We start from the raw sequence: 22,940 nt of genomic DNA, 5'->3' as shown, positions 1-22,940 counted from the left end.
AGATCCTGAGGTATTTGAAAAATGCTCTTGGAAAAGGACTGATATTCAGGAAAAATGGTCATGTGAGCATTGAGGGGTACTGTGACTCTGATTTGGTTAGCTGGTCCGATGATAGGAGATCCACCACGAGTTACTGCATCTTTGTAGGAGGTAACTTGGTCTCTTGGAATAGTAAGAAGCAGTCTTTGGTGGCAAGACGACAGCGGAAGCAGAGTATAGAGCCATGGCTTTGGGAGTTACAAAGTTGTTATGGCTAAAAGGTATGTTGGTGGAGTTGAAGCTGGATCAAGGAGTCAGAATGAAGTTATGGTGTAACAAGTCAGCCATAAGCATTGCCAACAACCCAGTGCAACATGATAGGACTAAGCATATCGATCTCAATAGATTCTTCATCAAAGAGATGTTGAATAGTGGACTACTGGAGCTAGGCCATGTTTCAACCAAAGACCATGCAACAGATTGTCTAACGAAAGAGCTCAATTCGTCAAGCTGACTTTGTGCGGTTCCAGCAGCTACAGGGCACAATTTCTCATGCCATAGTCGCTTCTCCTATTTTCTCAGGTAATGCCTTTCTTTTTTTCAAGGGACAGTTCCTAGATTATTGACTCCGGTGCCTCCTCTCACATGACAAATACAAAATCTTTTTTTCAAAATTTTTCTCCATTTATTTTTCGCTCTCTGCCAATTGCCGATGGACGATCTTGCTTAGTGTCCGAAAAAGGAGTTGTGCAAGCTTCCTCTCAGCTTAAACTAACTGATGTTCTTTTTGTACCTGAATTTCCTGTCAACTTGCTATCTGTTTCTGCAATCACTAAACAGTTAAATTGCAGTGTTACTTTTTTCCCTTTTCACTTCACTTTTCAGGATTTGTGGACGGGGAAGAGGATTGGTTTAGGGCGTAATCGTGGTGACGGCATGTATACGTTGGTGCGTGATAATAGTCCTTGTGGTTTAGCAGCTTCTACTTCGGACACTGAGTCATCACTCATATGGACTGTAGATTAGGGCATCCTTGTCTTAGTCGTCTTCAGCAGGCTTTACCTTGGATTCGGGTCAAGTCATTTCAATGTGAGTCGTGTCAGTTGGGTAAGCATCATCGTGCGACCTTTAAACGTTCTACTCTAGTATCTAGTCAGTCGTCATTTGATCTAATTTATTGTGATATTCGGGGACCTTCTAGAGTTGCGTCTATTTCGAGTCATCATTATTATGTTGTGTTTGTTGATGATTTTTCCCGAGTGTCATGGGTATATTTGTTAAAAGACAAGTTAATCTCTTGTTAATGTCCTTCAAACATTTATTTTGGAAGTACAAAATCAGTTTTCCACTGTTCTCAAATGTCTTCGTACTGATAATGCTTTAGAATTTGTATCTTGCTGTAAATTCTTTGTGTGCTTCCTTTGGGAATATTAATCAAACCACCTATCCACACACCTCTTAGTAGAATGGGGTTGCAAGCACTATCTTAGTGGAGAGTAATGTCCCTAGGTAATTGTGGTCTGATTTTATCTTACCTACAGTATATCTTATAAATCGTATGCCTTATGCACCCTTACGGGGAGAGGTTCCTCTACGTCGTCTTCTACCTATTACTGAGTTGTTTCGCTTGTCTCCTCGTGATTTCAGTTGTGTTGGTTTTGTTCAAAATTTAACTCCTGGTTTGGATAAGTTGTGCCCGTGTGTGCTTAAATATCTTTGTCGGATATTCCCGCACCCAACGTGGATATCGTTTGTACCACCCGACTAGTCGGAAGTACTATGTCTATGGATGTCACGTTTTTTTAGTCTTAATCTTTTTTTCTGACTCGGGTTCTCACGATTTGTTGACTACGTCGTCTGATATTGTTTCGGTCACTCCACCTGTGCCTGTGCCTAGTGTGACGCCTCCTCCAGTAGATCCAGATGATGGTCGTTTTGGACAGGTTTATAATCGCCGCCAACATGTACCACCGCCAGATCCGCCCCCTCCGATCGTCTCCCCGAATGATGCAGACCCGTCTCTTGATCTTCTCATTGCCTTTCGCAAAGGTATTCGTTCTTCCCATCTCACTTTTTGTTTCTTATGATAATCTTCACCCATCCTTCCACACCTTTACACTTTCCTTGTCTGCTGAGTCGATCCCCAGGAACTACCAGGATACACGTCTACTTCCACAATAGCAGAAGGCAATGGATGAGGAAATGGAAGCCTTGAGATCTCATAGTACATGGGAGCTCGTGCCTCGCCCTGCTGATGCCAGCGTCGTCACTTGCCGATAGGTCTTTTCTGTCAAGCACAAAGCTAATGGTACAGTTGATCGCTACAAAACCCGATTGGTGGCTCGTGGTTTTACTCAGACTTATGGTGTTGACTATGCTGTGACTATTTCACCGGTTGCTTATCTGAATTCCATTCGCATTTTACTGTCGCTAGCTATGAATCGATCATGGGCACTCTGTCAACTCGATGTAAAGAATGTCTTTCTCTATAAAGACTTAGTTAAGATAGTGTTTATGAAGCAACCTCCGGGGTATGTTGCTCAGTGGAAAAATCTAGTTTGCCAACTCAAGAAAGTGATCTATGATCTGAAACAGAGTCCTTGTGCATGGTTTGAAAAGTTTAGTGTAAATGCAGTTGCAGATGGTTTCCGCAGATGCAATGTGGATCACTCTGTTTTCTATAAGACCACTTCATCTGGATGTGTTGTACTTGCAGTATATATCGATGACATCTTGTTGACGAGTGACGGGTAGCGATCATCAGGGCATTCAGAGAACTAAGGAGCATTTCTTTACACGAGACATGGGACGACCCAGATACTTCCTTGGTATTGAATTTGCATATGCCAAAGGAAAAATGATGCTCTCACAGCGGAAGTATGTGTTGGACTTACTTGAGGAGACTGGTTTATTGGGTTGTAAACCAGAGCACCTATTGAGAAGTCACCACCCTTCTGGAAGACATCTTCTCTATCTCTCACAGATCCACGTCAATACAAACGTTTGATTAGCAAACTCATTTATCTAACAATTACTCGTCCTGATATATCTTACGTAGTTGGACCCTTGAGTTAGTTTATACATAAGCCACGAGAAGTTCACTGACAGGGTACTCTGAGGGTGCTTGCATATGTTAAAGGAGCTCCCGGCAAACGTCTTCTCTACAAGAATCATGGTCACATGGACATTGCAGCCTATTCTGACTCGAGTTATGCTGGCGATAGAGGAGACAGAAAGTCTACGTCAAGTTTCTGTACGTATGTTGATGAAAACTTGGTTAGTTGGCGAAGCAAGAAGCAGAATGTGGCTTCAAGATCGAGTGTCGAAGCAAAGTACAAATCAATGGCGCAGACAGCTTGTGAAATGATTTTGGTGCAATCTCTTCTATCTAAGTTAGTTTTCCCCATCACGATATCTATGCAGATGTGTGATAACCAAGCCGCCATCTTCATTGCAAACAATCAAATATTCCATGAGCATACTAAGCATGTGGAGGTTGATTGTCACTATGTTCATGATATGGTATTAAAAGGAGTCATCTCTACGCCATACACCCAATCATCTGAGCAACTGGCGGATATCTTCACCAAGGGTTTATGTGTTAAAGTCTTTAGTAATCTATGTAACAAGCTGGATATGTTCGATATATATGCTCCAGCTTGAGAGGGAGTGTTAGAGTTTAGATTGGTTAATGGGCCATATTGGGCCCATACCACAAAACCCTAATATCTCTATATATTCCCTAGTCCTCTTTTCCTGATTGATATCCAAAATTATTTTTCCTATTCTCACAATATCATATTTTCATATATTTATAATAAATAATATTATTATATAAAATGTTAGCATATTAAAAATATTATATATCCATATTGTTAATCTTTATAAACAAAAATCAAACTATAAGTGAAGCTTTAGTTTAAAACTTAATTTATTCATATTTGAATTCTCAAAAATAAATCAGTTCAATTTTAATTTCAAACTAAATCAAGAAAGGCTCAAGCTTTTGAAATTAAAATTGGCATGAGCTCAAACAAACTTTTATGAGCTAATTTTGAGCTCAAGCTCAGCCTGTTTACAACTCTTAAATCATATTTTCTATTTTCCTTCATTTTCATCTTTGATGTTGATACAATCTAGACATGGCACGATGATATTGCATATGATATCATCTCATCATAATCTCTATTTTTATTCTATAAAACAGAAAGGCTTGTAGCATGATTATGCAGCATATGATGCATGTACCGAAAATGTAGCATATGATGGCATTAAAAAAAAAAAATTGCCGCGAGATAATCTGTTAACACATCATCACATCTAAAAGATATTTTCAAAAAAAGTTAAAAAGGAAACAAATAATATTTTAAACCACATGGCCATTAACATGGCATAATAGGCCAACAAGGCATGCCATGCACTTTGGAAAGCATGCAACTAGTCTGCCACATCAACATTAGGAGGAAAATGAACAAGAATGCAAAGTACAAGGCAGTGAATGAACATTTTTAAAGTACAGTGATGGAAATTATCATCAAGCCAAAATATAGGGGCCAAATTTGGTTTTAATTCTTAGAATAATTGACTATTTATAGGCAATGGAGTGTGCATGTCTTCTTAGAATGTCCGCAAATCACAAAATCTCTTGCAATGTAGCACATGGGCACAATTCTTTGCTTAGGTGTAGCTTTCAACTAGTGTAATTTGATATCCATTATAATTATGATAATATATTGTTATGTAAATGTTTGCACAGGTCATCAACCGAAATTGTGAGAAGAATTGGAATTGATTTCTCATTATTTTGGAGTACAATGGGCAGCACATATATACACACACTAACCCTAAATTAATCCCACAATTTATTGGATCCTAACAAATCAGAAAAATATTTTAACAAAACAAAAAAACATCCTAATTCTGAGTAACTACCAAAAATAGCTTTCCTAATTTACAGCTTTTCTATTTTCTCCAACATATATTAATCTCCAACACCCTTTATAGGCTTTACCAAAGGTAGAATTGGTGAAAAAGTAAATAAATCACCTGTATAAGGGAAGTAACCGATAGTTTAAAATTTCAAGTAGCAGAATAGTAGCACCAGGTTTGCTCATTATTGAAGGAGATCTTTGACTCAAAGTCTACAAAAACAAATGTAAGAAAATGAGACTTGGAAATTGAATGATGCAAAAAAATGAGTACAGAAGGAACATAAAACATATTAAAAGAAAAACTGGCCACTTGACTACGTAGAAACAACCATAACCAGATTATTATCTGTAAGTTAAATGAGTAAGAAAATAGAATAAGTAATTAATACACAAGCAATGTGCTCACAGAAATTTAATTGAGAGATATATTATAGTAAATGACTAAATTGCACTTAGTTCAAGTGTGTGATGTTTTGGTTTAGTTTCATGCCAACAAACTGTATTCAGGTTCTGTCCAATTAGTTAGCAAATTTGTTTTCATTTGAAATTTTTCAGTCTAAACCATAACTAAATGGAGACTCTCGAAGTGCAGCAAATTTCAGTACAAGTTGGGTCCCGTCCTTTATCTCTGGTTTTGTTATTTGGTTTGGCATTTTGTTATTTGGTCTGGCAGATTCCTCAAGGCCCCAAAATTTCAAAATATTCACGGCAGCATCAATTTTCAACTTAAAATGTCTTCTATTTATTCCTTGACTGTGCCTGCTATTCCTGATTCTGTCTTAAAAAAGCTATCGAAGATTGCTAGGGATTTTTTGTGGGGTAGGAGTAGCAATCGCAGTAGCTTTCATTCCATTGGTTGGAATGTAACTACAATTAATAAAACTGAGGGGGTTTAAGTATCAGAAACCTTAAGCATATTAAAACTTCTTTAATGGCTAAAAATTTGTTTGCAGTTTTAAATTGTGATGATAAATTCTGGGTTGATATTTTTCCAGACAAACTATAAAGATTTTAGCATTTGGAGTAGCCCTAATATTTCAAAAGCTTCTTGGCTTTATACTTCCTTATGTAAGAGTGCTGTTGATGTTAGGGTTAATCTTGTGATTACCTGCAACCCAAATCTTGTTAACCTTTGGAAAGATCCCTATTGCCTTTAAGCCTACATATCTAAATATGAATATTCCAATTGAAAACATGACTTTCCGTGATCTTCTACATAATGGTGCCCTGAATATCGATCTTATCCAAAATCTTCCGGGCAATGAGATAAGTTGGGACAAAATCTCAAAGCTTAAAATTGAGTACCATGCCAAAAACTCTTGGGTATGGACTCCTATCACTTCCTCTACCAAGCTTGTAAATGTTATTTATAACCAATTGAATCCCACTAGCAATTCTCACAAGCACTGGGAAGGATGGATGATCATGTGGCTTTTGCAGGTTATCCCAAAGGTCAAGTTTTTCTTGTGGAAATATTTTCGTGGTAAATTAGTTACCTATGCTTGTTTTTACAATATTAATATTGGCCCTACTGAAAACTGCCTTTCTTGTGGTCTAGTTCTTGAAACAGCTGAATATGTAATTTGGAGCTGCAATAGAAGTAAAATTTGCTGGGATCTTGTATCTGCATATGCTGGTGTTAATCTTAGTCAGGTTTCTAATTTTTGTCCTGGTGACTGGTTGTTTCAGAAGTTCAAGTATAGGATTGGTGATAAAGGCTTTAAAGCTTTAATTGCCTCCAGTGCTTAGGCTATTTGGTATTTGGAATGCCAGATGCAACAAAATTTTCAATATAATGGATCATGAACTTTACAAAGTGTTTCAGAGAGGGTGGCAATATGTCATGGAGTATTCCCAGTCCTGCATTCCAACAAAAAGGGAGTATAACTTAAACTCTCATACTCACTGTATTTGTGATGCATCTTGGTCAGGGGATTCTCTTACTGCTGGCTTGGGTTTTTTCATTGCTTTAAATTTTAATCATATCATCATTGCAGGGGTTGATGCTATTGTTGCTGAATTCAGTTTAGTGGCTGAGTTATTAACTGTAAGGATGGCCTTGGAACATTGCTGTAGTAGGAGCTTTCAGCCCAATTTAATTTTTACTGATTGTACTAGTGTAGTGGATTGCCTAACCTCTGCTGACCTTCGAGTTACTTGGAGATTCACTGATATTATTAAAGACCTCCAAGCTATGCTGAATCAGTTTCCTCTAAACAAACTGAATTTGATTCCCCTTGACTAATGGTTTGGCTAATTGTCTACCAACTTTGGCCAGAACAACCTAAGTTTATCCCTGTTTCATCAAGGGCTTGACCTCCCTAGATGGCTGTTAGATGCTGCTTTAGAATGGGTTTTTAGTTTTAATTTTCTCTATGCATTTCTTTCTTTAATTGTCTCATGCATGAGTGGGCTGGTTAATTGTTTCTGTTTCTTTTGATCATTTTTGTCGTCAGATGGTTTTTTCAGTTTTTTTGTCAAAAAAAAGTCTTTTTTAATATTCCAAGAAGTTGATTTTTAAAAATTATTTGGCTCAGTTAGCATCTGTATTTTGTTTTCTAGTCAGGGTCCCTGCGACCACCTTGTCAAAACCACTGATGACATCTTCTCAGATATTAGAAATGAATGGGAAAAGTTCTATAATCAATTATGTGGTTTGCAATAGTAGTCTGTTGAACCAGCTAACTTAATTAATTTCAGAACCTTTAAACAGGGTGCACTTCTTGGAAAAAGGCTCGTGAAATGTTTGATAAAGATTTTCAGCGTTTGGATGAGTCCACTTAAAAGCTGGCTGCTCTTAAGCAACCCTACCATGATATGACTACTTTTCTAATGCGCGCACAAGCTGCAACATTAGATAACCTAAATGTGGTGCTTGTATTATGGGCTATACATCCTGACTTTAAACATGTTCATGATCAAATTTTGTTTGGCTAAGAAATCCCCTCAATGGAGAATTAGGTCACCCATAAGGAGCTCACTCTCCATCGATTTCCCGAGAAAACCATTAATGTTTCTCAGTCTGAACCTACTGAAATTAATTTTTCAAAAGCTGATTATTGGGAGTATTTTGAATTAAATAAGCCAAACAACCTCTATCCACTTCAGCCATTGTTGGTCATATTGGTAACTCAACAGTCTGCATATCTCATTCTGGTAGGTATTGATTATGGCACCCCTTATCGTATTGCTGGTCATAGTTCCTTATTTTCTTCACCATCCATGCGTAAATCTTCTCATTTCATTACACTGGTAGATGGCTCCAAAATTGCAAACAAAGGAATAGCCCAAATCTTCTTAGTTGCTTCGCTCATACCTGAATGTCCTTTCAATTTAATCTCCCTTAGTCAAGTTACTCACACTCTTATTCTATAACTTTCAATGTTGTTCTTTTGTTATTCAGGATCGTGCTAAAGGTCAAATGATTGACATAGGACATGAATCACATAGGCTCTACTAGCACCAATCATCTTCATCCATGGTTTGTGCTGTCCCAATCTTCTTCACGAACATCTAGGGCATTCAAGTCTGTCAAAACTTCAACAAAAGATTCAAAGTCTTTTGAAGTTAAAAACATTAGATTGTGAGTCATGTCAACTTGGTAAAGATGTTCTAGCTTCCTTTCCAAGCCAGGTCAAAAGTTCCATCAACTCTCTATTTCCTTGATTCATTCTGATACATGGGATCTAAGTCGAATCTCTACTTCTTGGAGTTAGTAGTGTTTTGCCACCTTTATTGATGAGTATTCTTGATGCACTTGGATATTCCTAATGAAAGAACATTTTGTATTGAGATTCAAACTCAATTTGGGATGACAACTAAAGTCCTTTATAGTGATAATGCAAAAGGTTTTTTTCTTCTATTTTTAAATCCTTCATGACATCTCATGGCATTTTGTATCAATCCACTTCTCACACTCCCCCAACAAAACATGGGACAGTTGAATAGATGAATCGAAACTTAATTGAAAACCGCTCACACTCTTCTATCACATGCAAATGCGCTTGTTCGTCATTAGGGCAATGCAGCTTACAATGCTTGTTATTTAATAAATCATATGCTTCTCTTCCCACAATAATCAAGTTCCTAATTTAATTAGTTCCTAATGATCCATTATATCATGTTCCTCCTGAAAAGTATTAAATTATAGTATATTTTTCATAGATTTGGGTTTCATTTCTTAGTTTATTATGCATCTTTCCCCATGTTTTTAGTTAAATTTCACTCTTGTAGTTTAGGTTACCACTCTTCATCAATATGCATGCAAATAACTGGAGTTCAGCCTTTATTCGAAACGCAGGTAACCTAGCTACCATACCCATGGATCGTTGTTAAGAAATTCAAAAGATTGAAGCCCTAGAAGAAGCACAACCCGGTCGTGCTAGCTAACATAGCCGTGGATCTTTGCCGTCATCTCAACCCTAATTTAACCCCCCTCTATATAAGGCCAAGAAAAGGATTTTCAAGGAATCTTTAGGCTACGATAACAAGGATACGATTTCTCTATGGGCTTGGGATCATCTAAACCTATCAAAGACGAGAGAGGATAAAGATCGAGGGAGAGATTCATCGATCTACAAGAACATCACATGTGGAGGATCAAGAGTTTTCTTCTTTTTTTTACTTTGATTTATTTCATGTTTCAATCTATGATTGATCTAAACCTTCTGGCTTATAAATTGAACATGAGCGAGTAGATCTTTTGTTCTAGGGTTGAGATTAGCCCAATGTTTAGATAATTGACGATGTATTGACTTCTATTTTCTTATTAATGTTTATTTGCTTTTGATTCAATTTTACGATACTTAATGCTTATGAATGAGTTAGGCCCCTCATATGTGCATGATTTTAGAGACCACAGGAAAGACCAAAAGGCGAACTAAGGTGTTGGAAACCCTATAATTGAACCTGAAATCCTAGATTATAATTTCTTGAGGATAACTGGATGTCATAGAACTTAAAGGATCTAATTAGATTCAATTATCACAAAAGTAGGAGTTGATCTAAGTTAAATACCTCGCTATATTCTAAAAAAAATTGTGAATATCCCACGATATTCCACCTTCAAAACAATTAAACTTAACTGAGAAAGAGTCCATACGAAGTCTTTTATCCATCATTGTGGTGAATGTGAATCTTAATCGTAGAAGCCCTTGTATCTAAATTAATCACCTAAGACATTGGTAGTTATAATTTTCTTAGTTTTTGTTTTAATTATTTATTATTTTCACAATTCACATACATATCAATTCGCCTAATAGCCCTAATTGCAGGTAATTAACAACAAAGTCCTCATGGGAACGATATTTTATTCACTACTTGAACGATCCGTGAGCTTGCGGTACGCATCACCCTCTCGGGTCTTTCATTGTGCTCATAATTTGACTCCAAGATTGGACAAGTTGAATGCTCAAGCCATTAAGTGTGTTTTTCTTAGATATTCCAAATTACAGAAAGCATGTTAATGTTACTATCTTGTTACCCTTCGTTATTAGATGTCCGCAGATGCCATTCTTTAAGAAACTCCATATTTCTCTCCTTCTTCGTCAAGTCTAAGTTTGTTTCCAAAACTTTACTTGTTCCCTATTTCAGTCCATTTTCATCTTTTTTTTAGATCCTCTCACCAAACTCTTCATATATCTCTCCTAGAGAAACTAATGAAGTACCATCCTCTGTAACATCTAACCCACTATTTATCATGGATCAGCAATGATTAGGGATTTTGTACTTAAATCGGATGCAATTAAATCTTGTTAATTGTATCCTACTTTCGCGACTTCGCCTACCATGGACCTATCTAATACTACTGATGATTTACTGAACGGCCTTTTATCATGTAGCAGCGATAATCAGGGATTATGTACTTGAATCGGATGCAATTAATTCTAGTCAATCGTACCCTACTTTAGCTGGTGACTTCTTCTTCCATGGACATGTCTAATACTACTAATGATTTACCTACCGCCTTTTGGAAAGATACTCGGTCTTGTAGAAACCCTCATCCAATCTATAATTTCTCGAGTTTCTATCATTTACCTCCAACATATATTGCATTTTTCTCATCATTGTCTTCTTATTTCAATTCCTAAAAGTAACAGTGAGGCACTTATTCATCCAGGATGAAGAAAAGCTATAATTGATGAAATGCTTGCTCTGGCACCTTGGCACCCTTCCTACAAGAAAAACAGCTATTGATTGTTGCTGGATATATGCCGATAAAGTTGGTCCAAATGGGCAAATTGATCATCTCAAAGCACATCTCATTGCTAAAGGGCATTCTCATATCTATGGACTTAACTATAGAGATACCTTCTCCCGTGGTGAAAAATTGCTTCTATTTGCCTCTTTCTAGCAATGGCCACCATTGGTCACTGGTCATTATATCAATTGGATATAAAAAAAATGCATTTCTCTGTGGTGAGCTATATGAAGAAATCTAGATGGAGCAACTACCTAGCTTTGTTGCTCAAAGGGAATCTGGATTGGTTTGCAAACTGTGATGTCCCCTTATGGACTTAAACAATCTCTGCGAGCTTAGTTTAGAAAGTTCAGCACTATCATTCAAAATTTTGGCATGCAATGCAGCAAAACAGATCATTCAATTTTCTAGTGCCAATACTTCTCCTAGTCAATATGTTTATCTGGTAGTCTGTGGATGATAATCATCACATGTAGTGACCTTGAGAAGATCACCCAATTAAAGAAACATTTGTTCAGTCATTTCAAAGCAAAGACTTGGGTAAACTAAAATACTTCCTAGGAATCGAAGTCGCCTAGTCAAGGAATGGAATTACTATCTCATAAAGGAAGTGTACTTTGGACATTCTTAAGGAAACTGATACGTTGGACTATAAACCTGTTGGCAGTCCCATGGATCCAAACAATAAATTATTTTCAGATCAAGGGATGCACAGAAGTATGTAATTTGAATGTGAGTTTGATTTCAAGCTTGCCATGCCCATTGGCTTTTAACAGCATAGCAATAAGGGCAAAAATAACGCTTGTAGCCTAAGGTAACTGCTTCGTTCAAGCTTATGCTTGTGGATGCCTCAAATTCTACGAAATCATAGTCATCATCACAACAAACTTGTCAAATGTCATACAACATTACCACATAACTAACTTTCTGAAGTATTGTCACACACCCTAATAAGGCATCAGTTAGAACAAAATGACAAATAAACTTGTAAAGGTAAACTGGCCATGAGGCATATCAGCAAGATACAATCAAACAAAGATAACCGGAGGTAATTCAGAGAGTTTAAAAAAAATTAATAGCCAAAACCTACCGTAAAATGAAGGCGAAACAAAGAGTGGGGTGCAATCAACAATAACCGAACATACGTCTCAACCATCGCGATGCTAGGAATTGCCTGAATTGTATAACAGAATAAATCTTTTACAGATTAATGGCCTGAACTGCCTAAATGTGGAAAAAGGCATTGGAGAAGGACAAACATGGTATTAACAAAAAAAAAAAATCAAAAACTAAAACATGAAAGCAACTATATAATTCCCCATTTAATCACTAAAACGGTCTCTGCAGAAAATACTATTGAAAATCATTAATGAAATTAACAGCAGATAACTCGGAACATAAGCATGTTGAAAAGCTAAACATACTGATTGGATTTCAAAATTTGTTAATTGAATATAATGTGTGTTACTTCACTTAGCCAAAGAAACATAGAAAATGAAGATCAAGCATCTGGTTTCATTTTTAAATAATGCATAGAAAATAGTCCGATGATGCTGATAGTTATGGATGATAAAACACCATATTTTGGGCTCAGTTAGCGCAGTAGTAATGTTGTATTGGCATCATTATGTTTTGTGTGCACAGGTGAGCATGACCAATTACATTTACAATAATAACATAATTGCTAAACTTAATAATAAATTCGCAATGATAATTATGGATTCATCATATTGAATTGCCATTATTCTGCTTGGCATGCACAGGTTAGCCAGAAATCAGCTTTCCATAATCATACCAGTGGCAACATCAACTCAGTAACAACAGATCACATTGCACTTCAGTTTCTTTCATTCCCTTCTCTTGCCGGAACACGGGACAAAAAAATAAAAGATTACCAGGAAGCACAAGATAACATGCGAGATATGCCTATTTGATTAGTTCCAATCTAAAGAAGAGCAGACTATCTATATCCAGTGCAAATTCATAGCCAACAGCCATCTGGCAATCCAACTATGTCCAGTTGAATGGATGTTATTCCCATGAAGGAAAAGCTGCAGAGATACAGGTAGAATTTCTATGACAGAATTTGCTATCAAGGGCTCTTAAGCCTTATAGAATTTCTAGTTCTTACAGAAAATGTATTAACACACTATAATTTGGTCATCAGACAGCATATTTCTTGCATGAACAAACTAGACAATGAATTTATAAAATGTTAATGCAATTTCACATATCATAACCTAGCATTTACAGATTCAACTGATACATTTAGAATTCTATAGGCTTGTAGTAAATGTAGGACAAAACATTCTCGCCCATGATCATTCAGATGAGTGCATATTTCCATAAAATAAGAAAAGAGCATGAGAGCTATGAAAGGACATAAATAATATACCATAAATCACTAAAAAAAGAAACAATCAATATCATGCCTCAGCTACCTGGCCCAGAAATATTGTTTCTTCAAGTTGGTAGGCAAGCTTCATGCATAAGTTTATGGACAAACCAGAAAGTAAAGATATTGGCAGTGGGTAAGTCTCACGCAACATCATCATCCTATCACCAGATTGTACATTGGGACCCTGAAGTAAATCTTGAGCTCCAGATGAGGTCAACCAGTTCATGATTGCTTCACAAGCAGGTTGTGCCATGGTAAACGACAAAACCCAAAACATACCCATTGACTTTTCATCCAAGTTCGTTAAATCCATCATGCGCTCTCCTGATATTAAATCAATTTATATCAGCAAATATATATATATATATATATATATCAATCTTGTCCCAAATCCCCCTTCACATTGCAAATAAATAAACAGAAAATTCACTTTCTTGTTTTCATAACAAATAGAAGAAATATTATGACAAACGCAATATTACATCACCAAAAGGAGAACCTCAAAATATCAAAGAATAATGAGAAAAGGGCGTTGAAGATAAGAACATGGACCTCATCCCTTACCTTTCAAGTAAATCAAGTGTTCAAATAAGCATAACCCGCCTTTCTTAATTAAAGAGGCCTAGTGTAACTTCAATAAAATGCTAACAGGAATCATATAAAACAAAATAAAATTGACAGCAACAAATAAATTGCATTGTTAAATGCAATCCAAACATAATATCTGAATCCAATTCACCCCAAAGGTTTAAGCTTACATGAGAGACCCAAACTTATACATTCATATTCATTTTCACCATCTTGACCAATGTGGGACTATTAGCTTAGATACAATCAAATCAATTCAGTTTTTGAAATTGAAAACTCAAATACTTCCATCTCAGACCAAATTAACTGACAAAGATAAATTTACTTATATTTATTTTAGGAAACTGGCTATACAGTAGGTAATTGAAATGAAGAAGAAATGACACCTCACAGCTCTTTTTCTTTTTCTCTTTCGTGAAACTATGAAAAATAGGACAATAAAAAGCACATTATCTATATGATGCCACAACCACATAAATTATACTTAACCACATAAATTATACTTAACAAAGATGTGGCACCTTCAGATAATATAGTAAATGAAGGGCATGACATAACAGTCAGACAGTATAAAAAAGATGGCTTGTTAAGCAGCAAGGCAAATGACTATATTACAAATATGTCATACCTTTCGTCACCTGTTTCCACCATTCATCTATCTGTTTTCCTTTCTGAAGCTGATCACTATTTAGATATTCCCTTATAGTAGTGTTGAAGGACCAAATACGCAAAGTTTGGCTACTGCTTATGAAGTCAAGAATTATGCTTTGAGCACTGATATTGTTAGAATCTGGACTTTTGTCTTCTTTATGAAATGAAATAATCTTTTTGATAGTCTCAACCTGGTATGAAAAAAAGCAGATGAATATAACCAAAAAAAATAACTTATGAGATACAAATTATGCAACACAAGCATGTAGTAATAAAGCTTAAATGTGGGAAAGAATATTAGAAAGAAAGTCCTTCTACGAAAGCATTTGGGAGTGTATATTGAAACGAAAAACAACCTTCTTCGGATCTGAACTTAAAATGTTCATCACAACATCAATCCGAATAATTTGGGCAAGAAGCCATGTCACATGGTTACTCCAAAGAATCTGCTGATCACTGGCTGTGACTCTTGATGCAAGTTTGTTAATAAAATCAAGAAAATCAATCGATCCACTCTTCATCAGAAAGAAAAACATGTCCGCAAATACAAGCCAGTCTTGCCAGCATTGTGTCTCTGCAAAAGTACATAAAGCAATTGAATTTCTGGAGTAAAAATTAGGACAATCATAAGGAGAAAACCGTCTATAACTAAATTATGAAAAGTCAATTCGCCGAAATTTAGACAAAATGCATATAAAGACCAATCAATAATTAGTCATATAAAATAATAAATACAGATCAAAGCTTCCAATGCAAGTGGGATTAAGAAAATAGTCAAGGACTCAAGATCATAAAATTATGTCATTATTTGAACTGAATCTCATCAAAATGTAAAGCAGGCGGGAATGACTAGCACATATCAAGGTGTATTTGGTTTGCTTTACTACTAACTAAAGGGCTAGCGCATATCACGGTGGTTAGAGATAATAATTTTAATAGTCCCAGATCAATTACCTTAGTAAATCTTGATAGAATATATCAGTCTAGGTTCCTCTTTCTTTCACCTTAAGTTTTAGGTAGGATCAAGCCATCTGACATGTATTTGGCTTAACTCTAATATTTCAAAAGTTTATTTCATTTGCTTTCCAATCAGATTAAAGTAAAATCTATCCATAGAGTTTGCAAACCAGTTTTTGATTGATTCTTGGCCAACCTAACTGGCAACTGGAGTGCCACTTAGGCTGGAAGTGTTCAATGCTTATCAAAATAGCTTAACTTTTCTTTGATTTCACTCACAACATCTCTACCATCCCTGCGAAAGATCCTGCACTAATTTGCCTGACAGTTAAATTCATATTTGCACCACTAGCCCTTATCACCATCTGCTTTCATTTCTTTTCAGCAAAACTCAGCCTTAGGCTAAGGCTGAATGGATAGTTTAGTTCTCGTGTCAACCCAAAAATGCTTAATATCTCATACAGGGAAAACAAAAGAATAACTCTTTCGGCGAACTTTTGGACTTCAAAAGTTTATGGAAAATTTTAGAGTCTCTACTTCCATTTTTCATCATTTCCCATTTTTAACAGTTTCCCTAATCACCTAGAAGAAGCATGTGGTACCTACCAACTTCCACGGAACATTTACACCTACAAAAGGAACCAAAGATTTTGTATGCGGCTTGACAACATATCATATTGGATAAAGGGTGCATTTGACCTAACATTTGAACGCCTCCAAAAGCATTTGTTGTTACCAATAGCTCCGCTTTTGACTCATAAGACAGATCACCCAACAATTTCCCAAACCCACTTCCAGGTCCCTGACACCTGAGAAAGAAAATAAGTTTTGCCAAAAGCTCCAATTTGAAACTTTGGGCAAAATCACTCTTACTAATAAAATTATTATAAATAAAAAAAAAAGATGATTTGAATTAGATTCTTCAAAGGAAACACTTCAATAAAAACATTTCTTTGAAAGATCTTTCAGTAGAAGTCATCCAAACAGGACCTAAAATGGGTGATACAATCCTTAACGCCAGCTCATCCATTTGGCACATAATATCCTCATGATGTCATACATGTTCAATTTTCCCCATTTAAGTACTGAAAAAATACATAAAAAATTATCAAGGATCAAAAGATTGTAAATAGAGAATCAATAAATACATCTTAAGAACATGTTCCAATAAAAAAAAAACAAATAAAAAACACAAAAGGGAAAAGAGAGAGACTCCCACAAAGACAAAGAAAAAGCCATCCTGGGAAATAAAGAAATTAAGGATAAATCAGAATAATTTGAAACCAAGCTATGCGGCCATCATATTGCTATTTATGCCGAAAAATGAAACACAGTTGTCAGTTTTGCAGTGCTACCTGAATTTGTTGACTTCAATAGTTCAACAGTTCTATCAATGACCGCTTCACAGACCATTTCAGGTGAGAAAACAGCACCAGGAATTGATGATTGTGGAGCCTGTGGCCTATAACTAGGAACTATAAGAAGAGAACGCCTCCACCATTCTGGTGATGGTGTTGCACGAAGCGCATGCCTCAGACAACGTAAAGCTCGTTCCCAATCCAAACTCCCCCTTTGAATAGAAAAGGCAAGGTCCTGCATGTGAGACATTGATTGAAGTTTAAGAACTAAAAGAATAATGAAACTGATAAATAAAAACCAGTTGCGCAACTTCAACTTCAACTTCAAGAAATTGGACATTATGGGCTTAGTTTGACATTTATTTGATTTGCATCAGTTCCCTTGAATTTCTCTTTGAACATTAATCTCATGGAAAACATATATTAAATTAGTTCATATGCAGTTCAGGAAAACAGAGATTTTCTCTCTTAAGTTTTAAATATGCTGTAATTCCCCCCAATAACATATAATATATGCGCACACTCATGCATCATGTGTAAAAGTTGACCTGGAACTTCAAATTTTTTTGTCAGACACAAAAATGGAAGGAAAACAATTAATTCATTACCTTCAAACGTCTATAATCAACATTTTCTTCCACTTCTGTCATGAGAGAAAGGTTTATATATTCTTTTTGGACCTGACATATTCCACTTATCATTAATTTTGTTCACAAGAAGCCAAATTACCTTACCTCACCTGAATAGCATCTGACAATGTTACATGTTCCCAATACTAATTCCTGATGTCCTACCAATGCTTCCTTTTAATGATAGCAAACAGATTTCTGGATATTATTATACTCAGCCTTCATATGCTCATTTAATGATGAAGTGAACAACAATCTTAATTAATTGCCGACCTTTTGATTCTGTCAGATTATGAATATCCCTTGATGAGACTAGGAAACTAACCCAGATAAAAAAATTTGAAACCATCTGTCTCCAACACTCATCACACCATTCAAAAAGCTACAAACCATGTTAATGAACAGTTTAACCCAGAGAACTTGAGATCAAGCTCACACCATGAACTTCTTGGGAACACGACCCTTGGAAATGGCACCAACTTGGAAGGCATAAGCATATACATAAATGAGTTTTCACTTTGTTCAAAAATATCAACATGCCACAAAAAATATTTTAGAAGACCAGTTAATTTAAAAGGGAAATTTGCCCAACAAGCATCTTGTCAACATTCATTTAATGGGAACATGAACCATTTGCAATTCACTAAGAACTTGTTAAGCAGGGAGCCATAAATGATACTTTAAACAAATAACACATCCATTTCATGAAACATGAACATAGAATCTACAAGCATACGAATGCACCACTTAAGAGTGTATCTTCTTAAGAATTGGCAAATTATCACATTTTTCATTAGTTATGTCTTCTAGTTGAATTAAATGCAAAGAAGTTAAAAAGTATCTTGTATTCTTCCTTAATACCTGGTTGATAAACAAAAGCAATTTGTGATTCTAGTTAGACCTAGGCAAATCATGCTGACCTTAGACCAAATAATTATCTTAATTGTTTATTTCTACCAATCAATGTAACCTCAGCTTCTAACTACATTCCCACTTGAGTAAATCATTGCTTCAGCCATAAAGAATAATCAAGATTCAAGACTAACTAATAAAAAAATCAGTTCAGGCATCTATTTGCGGTATTTGCAGATCCAAGATATGCAACAATAGTCAAGTGGTGACCCAATTTGCATAGAGGGTTCAGCTATGATAACCCCAAAGTTCTTTGCAGTGCAGCTCACTAGTTCTCAATACTCCTTAGCAGCCACTGGGCCTATCAATTAGATTCTATTTATGTTTTCCAACCAGCTTTCAAATGAAACAGATTTTTAAGCAGTCAGCTTACTGTTTCTCACTGCCAATGTGCCTAAATGGATAGTGGTGATTTTAAAATATAAAAAATATTGGAAATAATAAAACCTATCAAATATAAAGTCAAAGGCAAGAAAGCTAGCTACAAAACTTAGAATCTTACTTGCCAGGTGTGAAAGGAAATATTTAACTTAGATAGGTATAGTCTCCTCACCTCTCCATGTAATGGTTCTCCTAAAATACTGGGATATGTTATTGGTGAATGACGCAAATTCGCCAATGATTCACCCGGTATGCTAGGATAAACCTGAGACAGAAACCGATGAGTTGCAAATGAAGGGCAATGAAGATGTTGATCTAACATCTGCATGTGTGTGGCCACCAAGTCCCTCCTTCTGTGGATCTCCAAGATGATGCTAAATAATGCTTCATCATCAGGAATATTGTCAATAAATTGCAGGCCACTCCGAAGCAATTCATAGAAGGGAACGCGGCACTTATCCTCTTCAACCAACATCCAGATAACATCCAAACAAATATGCAGCCATTCATGCAATGGTCTTTCAAGACTCAAAGCTTTCAAACTTTCTGCTTCCTCAAATCCTTGTTGTCTTTGATCCCAATTGACCAACCAATTTATCATGTGGATGAAAATCTCCGCATGGGTTATTGGCTTCAGATTGGATTCAAGTCCAGTTAAGATTATCTTGCATACCAATTGCCGTAGATAGCTTATGGCAGTACTCCTTGGTAACTGATTAACCCTCAATGCAGAATGCTGTCCAGAAGCAGCAATATCTGATGCTCTAACAGGTGATAAAGTTCCACCAATAGCTTGCTCAGATGCAGATTGGGAAGGAGATCCAATAACATGCATTGGCCCTAGAGGAGATGCTGGATTTGAAACATGAAAGTTTGTGGTGACTGAAGATGCTGAAGGTATTACAGCAGATGCTGCCAAGCTAGTTGATGGCATGCCAGTAAATGTCGGATTTCCTTGCCCAACTGATGATTCTGCATTGGAAACTGTACAGAGAAGTGCAGGAAGAAATGTATCCCACTTCATATAACCAATGTTGCACAAGCTCATTAATGCAAATAGTAGAAATTCTGATTGTGGAGCATGACCACTACACTGAATTATAAGAGATATGAGAACTGATTCGGTTACCACACGTAGTTGCTCCCGGTCCTGAATGTGAATGGTAGAAAGAGAGAGAACAAATGAACCTTTAAGATATGATTAGCTGCATGGCTTGAAGTAAACATGTTTAAAGACTTCAAGAGAAGTTAATGCTTACAGCAAATTGCCCTTGCAACTGCTCAAAGTCAGAAAGGAACTGCTCATTTCTTGGAGGAAGCTCTCTGTTAGGAGCAGTCACTCTTTTCAGCATCTTGTTCCTGATCATATATGATAACATACATAAAGTCATCAAAAGTTACTTTTCAAGAGAGAACATGGTCTCATCATCAGGAGGAAGATCAAAGAGGATCATGGGAAATTTAAAATAATAATTGCTCAAATATAAGTTTTCTATATTTGATTAATCCAACGAGTTGATTTGCATGTAATATCCAATGAATCTGACTTTTACAAAGGATAAAGTGAATTTCATGCATTAAATATCTACTGTATTTCAGGTGTTTCCACCATGAACTAGGCCTAAATCACAATAGTTCATATCTGCAGCTGCAAATATAAAGGTTATAAATATCAAGCTCATCAAAGCAATTACCAGAAGAGTTAGACAACTTAGACTATGACTTAAATGAGAAAATTTTGGGAAAAATTCAAGAATTTCCTTAGCCTTTCAAGGTCTCACCACCTAATCCCTTGAGGGCATCTTGAAGTCTGAGTTAGATCAAATATCACAAGGTTTACGGTTGTTGACTAATGCTACTGAATAAGTCATTGTATATTGACCAATGATTTGGAGCCTTAACTTATGACCATCAAATTTTTAGTTCAAAAAGGAAAAAAGATAACTTGCAGGCTTGCAGATGGGTCAGTGAGTCTGAAAATTGATGGTTTGATTCATCACTGTTAGAGCATAATACAATGATGACTGCATGTTACCTCTTCAAGACTCCTTTTATGTACTCCAACAACAGAAAAAATTAAATTCTACAGAAATCATGCAATAACAGGTTTTTTTATTGACACCAGCAGATCTCAAAAAGAAAATAGTTTTATACCATGCTGTCAAAGAAAAATATTTGTCTTGCAGCCAGTGACTTCCTTGCCAACTTTTGACTCAAGACTCCCTTGTGTATTCCACTATAAGAGTAATTAATTGTCTCACATTAGTTAAATTAGTCAATATGCATATAAATATATAGTTTAGGTCTCTTATAGTCTGAATCAGTCCCAAATAATATCTTTGGCTTGCATCACAGTGTAAAGAGCTTGTTGATTAGTTTGTTTATAAAGCAGCTAGCTCAAATCGACTAACATGCATTAAATGGGCGTGCTAGAGAAACTAGTAGTACCACATTCGTTAAGTTCATAAATATCAATATGAACACATAAGTCTACATCTCTCATTCTATAAACTAAAGCTTTTCATCCACTACCAAGTAAAATGCTTGTGATTGGCAGAAACTAAAGAAATATAAATACTAGAACCATTCAATATTAGTTTTGTGTTAAGGTTATTACTTCTTTATCATGCCCCACCAACACAAAGAAAAAATTCCAAATTCTTCCTCAATCCACTCATAATCTCCCCAATGCGCAATGGCGTGTTGCTACTCAAACTCATATCGTTAACAGTGGATTAAAAGATAACTATAAAATTTGACAGTAATGTTGGCTGGTAATTCACGTAAATAGTCCCACAAACAGTATTTACACATCCATCAATTAGAAGATTGGATCATACTTGTCATCCAGCACTCTTAAGACTTCCAAACTTAGAAATGATGAATTTTCGTGTACTATGAATGCCGAATCATTGCACTAGAAATCAAATTCCCTTGATAAAGATTATTCTCCAACTCCTTTATATCACTGAGGGTTCCTTAAGTTGGTCATAAATTTAGGTTTTAGTCCCATATTTCGATTCATGAGAACGCCAATGAAGTTTTATTTTATGAACAAGATTTGAAAGTCTATTAATTAGAACCAATCGTTAAAGGAGCCATAGAGCTTCAAAAAATTTTAACAGATGAACTAGGGCATGGGCATGGGCATGGCACTTGAAATAAACAGGACAGAAGTTTCTGCAAGAGCAACGTGCTACTCTATGAAAAAATGCATGATGAAAATACAGACAACAACTATTTTGATACAAGAGCAAATCCCTTAAAAGGAGAAACTCTAAATGGCGCAAAAATTCCATCTTGGAGAACTGAAAAAATTCCATGTTTCTCAAATTGTAAGAAATAGGACAGAAATGGTCACAAAATGAAAAACGAGGAAAACCACTCACGGTGATTCACGGCTTGCTTCATCGGATTTTGGAACGAGAATTCCTCTGCAAGTGATGACAGATAGATAGTAGAATTAGAAGCAATTAAAAACAAGGAACGAATGAGAAGAGCAAAAGGGAGAGCTCAGTATTTACCCCAAGGTAAAGGTTGAACAGATCGACGACGGCGGACCTCCCCGAGTGGAGCTGGTGAGCCCTGGGGGTTCTCTGCCCCTGCTCCATGTCCCCTCTCTCTCTCTCTCTCTCTCTCCCCCGCGGTGTCTAAACTCCGTGGTGTCCAATGGGTCTTACCGCATTGCCTGACCTGCTCTGCCCGTCCCGATCCGGGCCGGATTGTAACTTGTAAGTGTTAATTAAATCCAATAATATCCAATAATGTGGTTTATGTAAATATTAAAATCCCCAAGTGGTAGTAGTAGGGTCCAGCTACTTCTGCTGCCAAGCGTAGCCTGGAGATCTCTAATACAGGTGTAGTGGGTGGGCTTTCCAGTGTGCAGAGAGTGTTTGTTAGTTTTTTTTTTAGTGCTCTTATGGTTTTTGTGGTTTTGCCATTCTTATTTTTTCTCAA

The 22,940-nt window shown here is 36.2% G+C and overlaps 1 pseudogene; it reads right to left on the bottom strand.

Moving 5' to 3' along the window:
• LOC120270068 overlaps positions 1–22,701 on the bottom strand; it is a 41,835-nt pseudogene extending 19,134 nt beyond the window's left edge.
• Between the last annotated feature and the right edge of the window lie 239 nt (positions 22,702–22,940).

Source organism: Dioscorea cayenensis, chromosome 10 (genome assembly GCF_009730915.1).
Source record: "Dioscorea cayenensis subsp. rotundata cultivar TDr96_F1 chromosome 10, TDr96_F1_v2_PseudoChromosome.rev07_lg8_w22 25.fasta, whole genome shotgun sequence".
NCBI classification, from domain to species: domain Eukaryota; kingdom Viridiplantae; phylum Streptophyta; class Magnoliopsida; order Dioscoreales; family Dioscoreaceae; genus Dioscorea; species Dioscorea cayenensis.
The sequence above is the reverse complement of the archived record's forward strand: the minus strand, read 5'-3'. Positions and strand labels throughout refer to the sequence as shown.